A 12,170-nucleotide genomic window follows, 5' to 3' on the forward strand; every position below is an offset into this window, starting at 1 on the left:
GCAGGAAACCGGAGCACCTAGAGCAGGCCCAGCCAACCTGTGGCTCTGTAGCTGTTGTGAAACTACACGTCCCAGCATGCCCTGACACTGTAGCATTCCCTGATAGCAACACTATGGCAGAGCATGCTGGGACTTGTGGTTTCACAACAGCTTTAGGGTCACAGGATAGCCAGGCATGGCCTAGAGGAACCCACGGAATCACACTCCACACAGGTATTGCCTTGGTCACGAATTCATGTCATGGCCCCAGTGGGTCTGATACAGTAATGCTAACCACTGTGCCACGTTGCTACTCTCCGTGTAAGCTACTGTCAGTTGCCACATGGGTTGTCCTGCCGAGGTAACAGTATTCATATGAGGTCATCCGTCGTCTATACCCAGTGATGTTTTGTAGCGGCTGAACCAATTATGTGCATGTGACCTATGTATGAAATAATTGGCTGCTGGGTTCAGCTCACGTAACTTATGCCGCTGTTCGGAGCAGGTGATGGGTGCAGCTTACAGTACTCCAGAAGACTTGGCAGCTTTGGAGGAGATGTTTCTAGCATTGGAGAGAGATACAACCAATCAGCTTGCGGCTATCAGTTTTCTAGCACAGTCTTTGAAATGAAAGTTATCAGCTTATTGGTTGCTTTGCACAATTACTCCACGGTATCTTTCACCAAGACTTAATACAACTCCCCTTGTGTATTGTAATGATGACGTGATCTAAAAATGTGTACTTGGAAATACCAGACCGTAATTTGAATGCAACACATCTCAGACCGAGGAATGCCTTTGTGTTACTTTTATACGCTATATGATAATCCATACCCTCCTATCTCATTTTCCAGCAATGTCACTTTATCCGCGTCTTGTACTTGGCACTTTCCGCACAAGAGGGATGATGTGGGGAAGAAGACTCATCTGCTCGTCATTAGGGTGACAGCACTTAAGTTGCTGTAAACATCATAATGATAATACATCTGCAACGTGTGATTAGCGGGTTCTCATTACCCACCACTCTGCTTCCCGTGTGCAGACCATGGACACTAATACATAACATGAGCTATTAGTAACAGAACAACACCAAAGAAACACATACTGTATAATAAACCACGGTGCCACAAAGTGTCCGCAGCACCGCACATAGGTGGTCATTCCGAGTTGTTCGCTAGCTGCTTTCGTTTGCTGCACAGTGATCAGGTAAAAAAACGGCACTTCTGCGCATGCGGCGCAATGCGTACGCGCATTGTACTATTGCAACGAACGATGTAGTTTCACACAAGGTCTAGCGAAGCTTTTCAGTCGCACTGCTGGCCGCAGAGTGATTGACAGGAAGAGGGCGTTTCTGGGTGTCAACTGACCGTTTTCAGGGAGTGTTCGAAAAAACGCAGGCGTGTCAGGAAAAACGCAGGCGTGGCTGGGCGAACGCAGGGCGTGTTCGTGACGTCAAAACAGGAACTGAATAGTCTGAAGTGATCGCAAGCGCTGAGTATGTCTGGAGCTACTCTGAAACTACACAAAAATTATTTTGTAGCCGCTCTGCGATCCTTTTGTTCGCACTTCTGCTAAGCTAAAATACACTCCCAGTGGGAGGCGTCATAGCGTTTGCACGGCGGCTAAAAACTGCTAGCGAGCTAACAACTCGGAATGACCACCATAGGAGGGTGACGGTACACATTAACGAAATGGAAAAATAAAGACACGAAATAGAGGTTCGAGAACAAACAGCTGCAAGTTAATGGGCTACACAACAAATTATGGATAAAATGACATCCATGAGATAGTGAGCATACCTAGAGACTGATAATGCTGTATACAGAGACAGTGCAGCATACCTAGAGACTGATAACGCTGTATACAGAGACAGCGAGCATACCTAGAGACTGATAATGCTGTATACAGAGACAGTGCAGCATACCTAGAGACTGATAACGCTGTATACAGAGACAGCGAGCATACCTAGAGACTGATAACGCTGTATACAGAGACAGTGAGCATACCTAGAGACTGATAACGCTGTATACAGAGACAGTGCAGCATACCTAGAGACTGATAACGCTGTATACAGAGACAGCGAGCATACCTAGAGACTGATAACGCTGTATACAGAGACAGTGAGCATACCTAGAGACTGTTAACGCTGTATACAGAGACAGTGAGCATACCTAGAGACTGATAACGCTGTATACAGAGACAGTGAGCATACCTATAGACTGATAACGCTGTATACAGAGACAGTGCAGCATACCTAGAGACTGATAACGCTGTATACAGAGACAGTGAGCATACCTAGAGACTGATAATGCTGTATACAGAGACAGTGCAGCATACCTAGAGACTGATAACGCTGTATACAGAGACAGTGCAGCATACCTAGAGACTGATAACGCTGTATACAGAGACAGTGCAGCATACCTAGAGACGGATAACGCTGTATACAGAGACAGTGCAGCATACCTAGAGACTGATAACGCTGTATACAGAGACAGTGCAGCATACCTAGAGACTGATAACGCTGTATACAGAGACAGTGAGCATACCTAGAGACTGATAACGCTGTATACAGAGACAGTGAGCATACCTAGAGACTGATAACGCTGTATACAGAGACAGTGCAGCATACCTAGAGACTGATAACGCTGTATACAGAGACAGTGAGCATACCTAGAGACTGATAACGCTGTATACAGAGACAGTGAGCATACCTATAGACTGATAACGCTGTATACAGAGACAGTGAGCATACCTAGAGACTGATAACGCTGTATACAGAGACAGTGAGCATACCTAGAGACTGATAACGCTGTATACAGAGACAGTGCAGCATACCTAGAGACTGATAATGCTGTATACAGAGACAGTGCCGCATACCTAGAGACTGATAACGCTGTATACAGAGACAGTGCAGCATACCTAGAGACTGATAACGCTGTATACAGAGACAGTGCAGCATACCTAGAGACTGATAACGCTGTATACAGAGACAGTGCAGCATACCTAGAGACTGATAACGCTGTATACAGAGACAGTGCAGCATACCTAGAGACTGATAACGCTGTATACAGAGACAGTGCAGCATACCTAGAGACTGATAACGGTGTATACAGAGACAGCGCAGCATACCTAGAGACGGATAACGCTGTATACAAAGACAGTGCAGCATACCTAGAGACTGATAACGCTGTATACAGAGACAGTGAGCATACCTAGAGACTGATAATGCTGTATACAGAGACAGTGAGCATACCTAGAGACTGATAACGCTGTATACAGAGACAGTGAGCATACCTAGAGACTGTTAACGCTGTATACAGAGACAGTGCAGCATACCTAGAGACTGATAACGCTGTATACAGAGACAGTGAGCATACCTAGAGACTGATAACGCTGTATACAGAGACAGTGAGCATACCTAGAGACTGATAACGCTGTATACAGAGACAGTGAGCATACCTAGAGACTGATAACGCTGTATACAGAGACAGTGCAGCATACCTAGAGACTGATAACGCTGTATACAGAGACAGTGAGCATACCTAGAGACTGATAACGCTGTATACAGAGACAGTGCAGCATACCTAGAGACTGATAACGCTGTATACAGAGACAGTGCAGCATACCTAGAGACTGATAATGCTGTATACAGAGACAGTGCAGCATACCTAGAGACTGATAACGCTGTATACAGAGACAGTGCAGCATACCTAGAGACTGATAACGCTGTATACAGAGACAGTGCAGCATACCTAGAGACTGATAACGCTGTATACAGAGACAGTGCAGCATACCTAGAGGCTGATAACGCTGTATACAGAGACAGTGAGCATACCTAGAGACTGATAACGCTGTATACAGAGACAGTGCAGCATAAGATATACCCGGAACAAACGAGGAGGGGTGAGAGTGGACAGGCGTAGGGCAGAGGGCCCTGCCCGTCCAAGCTGACATTACAGAGGTAGTGGGTGCTGAAGGACAATAGGAACTAAAGGGATATTGAGCTTAGTGATTGGGTAGTTACCAGGGGACGTTAAAGAGTCGGGCGGCAGGAGTGTGGGTTGTACTATGCAGGGGAAGGGAAGATAGGTAGGATAAGATGGGGCAGACTGGAGTGGCATGGAGGGAAGCCAGTGTAATGCGGGTAATGACAACTTATTATGACCTCTGGGTTAGTACTTTGGGCCTAATTCAGACCTGTTCACACGCAGGCGGGTTTTTTGCTCTGCTGCGACCAGGTAGTCGCCGCCTACAGGGGAGGGTTAATCGCTGTGCAGGGGTGCGAATGCATCTGCAGAGAGCTGCACGTCTCTGCACAGCTCAGGACTTACTCAGCCGCTGCGACGATCCGGCCTGGAGCTGACGTCAGGAACCCTCCCTTAAAACGGCTGGGCACGCCTGCGTTCTCCCGGACACTCCTTACAAACGGCATCTTCCTGTCAATCTTCTTGCGATCGCCAGTTCGATCGCTTTCTTCGTTAAATCCGTTGCTGTCTGGCGATCCCCGTCAGAGGAGGCCGGCGCACCTGCGCATTGCGGAGCATTTAATTTCATTGCGCAGTTCAGACCCGATTGCACCGCTGCAAAAAAAGCTAGCTTGCGATCGGGTCTGAATGACTCCCTTTGTTGGCCCACTTTCTGCCATTATTACGGTTTCTAATCTTCTAGGCCTAGATTCTGCTGACTGTCTGTATGTTTCATGGGGAATATTGGCCCAAATGTGGTGGACTGTATCTTCCAGTTCCTGTAGGTTTGCTGGTAGCAGATCTACATGTAAGTCGTGATAATGCAAGAACGGACAATTCTCTAGCACTGTGATCTTCATATCCTCATCCTGATGTCTGCTTGGTGTACTTAATTCGTCAGACCTCATGCCCCATTTCCAGTCATTTACTGTCCAATTCCTGAGCAAACGGGGGGCATTCACCTTGTATGCAGCAAATGGCAATGGTGAGCGGACAGACCTTCCGCTTCTTTATCCCATACAATTCAGTGTGCGGCATGATGGTCATTGAGAGGCCATATGACTTGGACTTGGTCCCTGACACAGATTATCCATAACTCTAGAAGGTTGCAGCCTGGTCAGCACTGATAGGGCCGTGACGCGCAGAAGTGAACAGAGCTGGGGGTATGGTGATGCAATTCCATCATTGTGGCCCCGCCCCACTAGACAATGCCACAATTGCCGCCAGCAGGGGCGGAGCCACGATGATGCAATTCAATATGATTCAATGCCTGTACCACCCGCTTCATCGGAAAGTGGGCAGCTGGGCACGGCTCCAGGAGCCTTGCCCACTCTTCCGGGCGTCCTGGAGGGTAAGCAAGTGTGGTATAACCTATATCTCTGCATGCATGTACTGTAACTATACCCTGGATACATGTAATACCCCCTACGGTGCACCCATGAAGTAGAACTTGCTCGGTAACATCATGTTAGAACCATCACACAATTACACCTGGAGGCACATGACTGTATACCTAGTGAATGACATTATGTGCTGCAGCATTGTTCCAACAACAGGTTCTTTTCCATTTGATAGCATTTTCCTGTGCAACCTTACGCCATACGCCGCAGATTATTCTGTCCAGCTTACATGAGTAACTTCTCTTCCACACAGCACTTACAGAAGCCTCTCTACATTACCTTACCGAAGGCCGGGCTAAATAGACACTGACGATGTCCCCATGTGTCCCCAAGCCTGAGCAAAGGACGCCAAGAGCAAATAATGTGATCTTCAAGGACAGATTAATAATGAATGTTGTTTGAACGCGCCAAGACAGAACATATCTGTGAGCAGACAACATTGTCAAGTGAATCACAACACATCTGTCTGACGGGTCTGGGACTCCAGGTCGACAACAAAAAGGTCGACACACCTTAGATCGATGCCAATTGGTCGACATGGACAGAAGGTCGACATGGGGAAAAGGTCGACATGAGTTTTTTTATGGGGGGGGTTTGTGTCGTTTTCTTCGTAGAGTGACCGGGAACCCCAATTAGTGCACCGCGTCCCCTGGCATGGTGACTTCGCTCCGCTCCGCTTTGCTCGGCACAGATTACCGTTCCAATCGTAGTCCACGTGGATCGTTAAGTATGAAAAGGTTCCAAAAAAGAAAAAAATAGTGAAAAACTCATGTTGACCTTTTTCCATGTCGACCTTGTTCCTGTCGACCTTTTGTCCACGTCGACCAATTGGCGTCGACCTTTTTGTTGTCGACCTGGAGTCCGGATACCCTGTCTGACAGCGTCATGCAAGGAAATACACAGAAATATTTGAACACTATGAAATATTGATAAACACAGTTTAATATCTATCTATAATATATATATATATCGGGATCCGGTCTGAAGATCGACACTGTCTAGGTCGACCACTATAGGTCGACAGTCACTAGGTCGACAGGGTTGGAAGGTCGACAGGGTTTCTAGGTTGACATGTGCTAGGTCGACAGGTCAAAAGGTCGACATGAGTTTTTCACTTTTTTTTTTCTTTTTTTGAACTTTTTCATATTTAACGATCCACGTGGACTATGAATGGAACGGTAATCTGTGCCGAGCGAAGCGAGGCACCTTGCCCGAAGCATGGCGAGCCATGTGAGGGGACACAGTACACTAACTGGGGTTCCCGGTCACTCTACAAAGAAAACGACACAACCCCCCCCCCCCCCCAAAACCTCATGTCGACCTCTTGACCTGTCGACCTAGCACATGTCGACCTTGAACCCCTGTCGACCTATAGTAGTCGACCTAAACATTTTTGACCTAGACACTGTCGATCTAATGATCCACACCCATATATATCTACTATACAAACTAAGTAGGAGACCCATTCATTTATTAGCATTGAAATGATTGTGTTCTCTATAACCCCCCAATTTCCACTCCTGTCATTAGGTCCATGCAATATCATGCTACAGTCTTAGGGTTGGAAACGTGTCTTGATAACTGGATTCTGTGCAATCACATAAGATGGACAAAGCCCGGGACAGAGGAGTCTAATGCACTGGCGGATTTCACCAAGGACCCCTGCAAGAAGGTTCGGCCATTGCGGTGTCTGATACGGAAGTGACTGGTACCTGGGAGAACGGTCACTTACCCTCTTTCCCAGTTATTGCTTCTGGTTCTGCTCTTCGTCATAGACTGTAAACTCTCATGGTGAGGGCCCACTTCCCCTGTTCTCTACTCCTATTGGTATCCCTGGCACCAGTGCAGCTTTCTTCCCCCACTGACGGCCATGATCCCGTGCGTCTGCCCATTAGCTGGGTACAGAATCATTGGATGGTGATTTACCTCCTACTCCTCCCCCTCACCCATTACTTTGCCGCCTCCTACTACTCACGAGTCACAGTACCCCTCCCCTTCCTTCCCCCAGTGGCCCCAACCTGCTTTGATTTATTTGATTGTTATACAGATGTGTCCACCTACTTATATCCCCAAATCGCGACAGATAGCCCCATTTGGTACGCCATGGACCTTGCATCCCGCCACATGGTTTTGTAGCTAAAATATATCTCATTTGCATCGATAATGTGACAATAGTACAATACACAAGTACACTGGCCACTGCCGCTAGTATTGCGTGCAGCTACTGTGTGTGACTTCCACTTCTGGAAAAAGAAGGCAAGAGGTGGAGCATGGATTTGAGTGACGCGCACCACTCATGGTTGTTCTTAGGGGGTCATTCCGAGTTGATCGTAGCTGTGCTAAATTTAGCACAGCTACGATCATGTTCCCTGACATGCGGGGGACGCCCAGCACAGCGGCGATGCCTTTGCACTTCAAGAGTAGCTCCCGACCAGCGCAGCTTTAGCGTGCTGGCTGGGAGCTACACATCGCTCCCCGGCCCGCAGCGGCTGCGTGTGCCGTCACGCAGCCGCTGCGGCCCGCCCCCGTTCGGTCCGGCCACGCCTGCGTTGGCTGGACTGCGCCCACGAAACGGCCAAACGCCGCCGTTCCGCCCCCTCCCACCCAGCGACCGCCTGTGCCTGTCAATCAGGCAGAGGCGATCGCAACCCTGCTATGGCCTTTGGCCATCTGGCATTCACCGGCGCACTAGGGACCCGTTCGCTTGGCTGCGATAAAAAGCAGCGAGCGAACGGGTCAGAATGACCCCCTTATTCCGCAACTTTATAAAGTACCAGTCCCAAGTACCCAGGACACTCTGAATGAGTTGGAGGGGCAGCTACGATGCGAATAAGATACCATTTTCAGACATAAGTACAAAAGTCCGGGAATTGTTACCTGTGACCGAACGTCTCTGTAGCATCATGAGTCTCGCAACATACTGTATGTCGTAAAAAGGAAAGGTGCATAAGGACACATCTATAATATAGTTATCCTGTGTATTGATGTTCAGTTGCCTTGCAAGCCCTGCACAGTGCTGCAAATACACTGTGGCATCATATAAATAAAAAATAATAAATGTGACAAGAATCACATAGACCGGAGTAAAATCCAAGATACGTTCATTTTCAACCACATGCAGTTACATAGGTAGTTACAGGATTTACAGGTCAGGTACAGCAAAGCAGGGTTCACAGAGTCTTCACAGTGCACATACACAAGTTCTCCAGTGGACTCTAGGTCCAGGACCCCTAATAGTAGCCACCCCCTGGCCTACCACCTGGGCAGCTTGTCCACCATCAGGAGCATTGCTTCCTGTGTCTGGAGCCATCAGCTGCTTCTCAACCCTGGTCAACAGCAACGCCGGGCCTGGATTCTCTCCATCCACTGTCCTGCAGTTTTATACCCATGTCAGATTTGTGCTGTATTTGTCATATACTGCAATATATTGGTGTTGAGAGGCATAAAACTTGACAATGGTACGAGTAAAAACTTCCTATTATATTTATTGGGGTCTTATATATTGCCAAGAGTGAGGTGCTTTGAGCGTTTAATGTGACAGCTGGTATTGCATGCCTGGAAGCTGGTGCGCCATGGAGTGTGAAGGGCAGATATACAAATTGATGCAAATCTATGGACATAGAGAATGCTGTTTTATGATTGAACTCCTCGGTCAACTTCATCTGCTGATGGACTTGTGTAAAAAAATATATCTGGCAGATCACAGACAATGGAGGAGCTCACCCACCCATGGCATATGATTAGGGATTACAGTCCATATATTTTGGTATTACTGGACTAAAGTACCGTGATTAATTTCAAGATTGGGATTAAGAAGAAAAAAAGGGTGGGGGAAATGGTAAAACAGCTGAAATCTCTACACTGGAAACTGCCAGTTAGTTGACAAGACTGATGATGTCATGCATACTGCAATATTCTAAAAAATGTTCGACTTTTTTTCGTTTGCTGAAAGTATTACCTAAGAAAATGCAGGGTGCCATCGCTAATTCGTCTTCGGATTTTACTCCCTATATAACCAGCAGCAGAGAAAGGACGTTCAGGCTACATAAGTATGGTTAAACCCATGTCTATATCTTCAAAGGCAATATCACCTCCTGATTCAGATGTGCCTGTGTCAGATTCATCACCTTCCTCTGTATTAGGTAGAGTTACATGATGATCATCATCATCGTTGACGTCTATACAAGAGGAGGACGGATGAACCATTGCAATGGCTGAAGATGGCTTTTTAGATTGTGAATCTTCAGTAGTGCCCTTTTTGTAGAGAACATCACACACTACTTGGTGAATGGCGTGCACTAGATGAGGGATGTAGATAGGATCCCAGTGGTCTCAATCCCAATAGTGGAATCCCGATGATCCCAATGCCGACAGATCCCCGAATGTGAGGAGGGGATGGTTAGGGTTAGGCTGCGGGCGGGGTCGGTTAGAGTTAGAATACTCACTAGGATCTGGCGGCATTCTGACCTCCAGGAGTCCGCTGTCGGGATTATGACCGCTGCGATGCTGTCCACCAGCATTTCATACCCAACCGAGATGTGAAAACATTGCAGTTGGACCATAAGTGACTATTACAACAATATAATTCTCAGGTGCCACATTAAACTCATTTAAATGTGTTTTCAGAATTGCAGGACATTTTTCTGCATTTATCAATCCATGAACTTTGACCAATTCAAAATGCCAGAATTTGCTTTGGCCACGTAAGATAATATTCATATATCTTTTATTAGTTTAGAGGTCAATTCATAATCTGCAGCAGAAAATCACCTATTTCTGGATATCTTTTGATTTGATTTTCAGGGCATAATTCACAACTCTTATGGCAGTCTGGGGAGAAGGAAGGTCAATCAACGTACTCTTTAGCAATCAATAATTGCTTTAAATCCTGTGATCTGTGATGTAGAAAAAAATGTTGAACCCCAGTCCACTTGAAGCTGTCATTCATGCTTAAATTGCTTCTAGTGATGTACATTTTGAAGGGCAAAAATAATAGAAACGATTTTGTTTCACAGGTGGATCTTCATCAATATTCATCTGACTTGAACCTGGTGTGACCATGGCCTCTTTTGGTCATACGTTTATTTTATGTTTGGCATACACACTGCATCCAGAACTGTATCACTCATAGTTGCGGTCACTTAGACTGTAGACAGTCACTGTAAGTGGCTGTCTGAGTGACTGCAAGAATCTCATCCAGGATCCCCCTACATATTATATGCATCGAATTTTAGTTGCGTTCATTTTGTGGGAATCTACACAAAATCTGTTACTACCATCAGATTTAGGAATCAGTACAATGGGGTCACATAATTTAGTACTAGGTTCTTTTATGTCTATGCTTAACATATCTTGTACCTCTTTAATCGCCTGTTCTCACTGTTACACACGGTGCCTGTACAAACCCAGGAGTCACAATGTCATACTCATCCAAAATAGTCCTCTCCTTGGGTTCCAAGATCTGGTGATTTGTCAGAGATTTAGGGGTAGATTTACAGCACTAAAGCTTCTAAAACAGACAAGTGAAGGTGTTGCCCATGGCAATTTCATATTCTATGTTGCATTAGATAAATGTTATTGATGGCTATCAGCAACACAGCCATTTTCAGTTTTAGAATCCGTAGTAAATCTACCCCTTAGACTCTTACGATTTGCAATTTGCCAGAAATTCAGTTTTTTATTTTGACAAAATCAGACTATGGGGTATATTCAATTGAAGTTGAAAACTGCAGTCTGTCAAAAAGACGGCAGTTTTTGACTTTTTTTGGTCGAATCCTGATTTTACATATTCAATATTTAGCAAAATTTTTCAACAAGTCAATAAATTCGACTTGTCGAAAAGCACGTGGATCGGCGGAATAGCTGCCAATCCACGTGTTAATGTCGATGGCCCCCTTTTTGACCATCTCAGTCCGACATCAAAATTATGTCGTACTGAGATGCGGACCCGGAGGAGGCGGGGGGGGGGGAGGGGAGACGGCGGGCATACAGGGAGATCAGCGGTGCAGCTGGATGTCACTCAGCCACCCGACCTCTCGGCAGCTTCCACCCGGCTCCAGCACGCTGCTGGAGCCGGGTGGAAGCTGCCGAGAGGTCGGGCGGCTGAGTGACATCCAGCTGCACCGCTGATCTCCCTGTACGCCCACCGGCTATCCCCCCGCGGCTCGCCCCCCTCGCTTCCTCTGCGTCCAATCTTAAATTCGACTTGAAAAAGTCGAATTAAGATGGGTATTGAATAGGGGTTGTCGGATCCATTCCGACAAATACATGTCGGAATGGATCCGACTTTAATTGAATATACCCCTATTACTTTGCCCCTTGGTCTTGTACCTTTATTTGTTGTTTTTGTCAGAACCTCTTGTCACTCAAAAAAATATAGACCTTGGATGATATTAGAGTGGGTAGGGAATGTGAGTCTGACAGTTAAAATGTTGATACAACAGTTGACACTGTACGGTCACAACCGGCATGCCGACAGCATTTTAATAGTGTTAGATTTACAATTTCATAAATTAAGTTGTCTTAAGAGGGATGTACTTCTCTTACTGAGAGTACACAGAGGTCTGACTCTGGACAGTCTTTGCCGAGCAGTAAAGGGTAAAAGCCAGATCCATATTAGATACATAGAAAAGGCTGGATCCATAACGGAGGGCTAGTTCTGGGTTGGGAGCAGGTCAGAGGAGGTGAACAGGCGTTGTTGCAAAGGGTGCAAAAAAAGTTTTTTGTTTTTTTTTGCATGCAGAGTAAATACTGGTTGCTTTTGCATGTAGCCAATAAATTCTGGACAGCTTTTATTTTACACTGACATTATTTAGATTTGAGTTTG

Source organism: Pseudophryne corroboree, chromosome 7 (assembly GCF_028390025.1).
Source record: "Pseudophryne corroboree isolate aPseCor3 chromosome 7, aPseCor3.hap2, whole genome shotgun sequence".
NCBI classification, from domain to species: Eukaryota; Metazoa; Chordata; class Amphibia; order Anura; family Myobatrachidae; genus Pseudophryne; species Pseudophryne corroboree.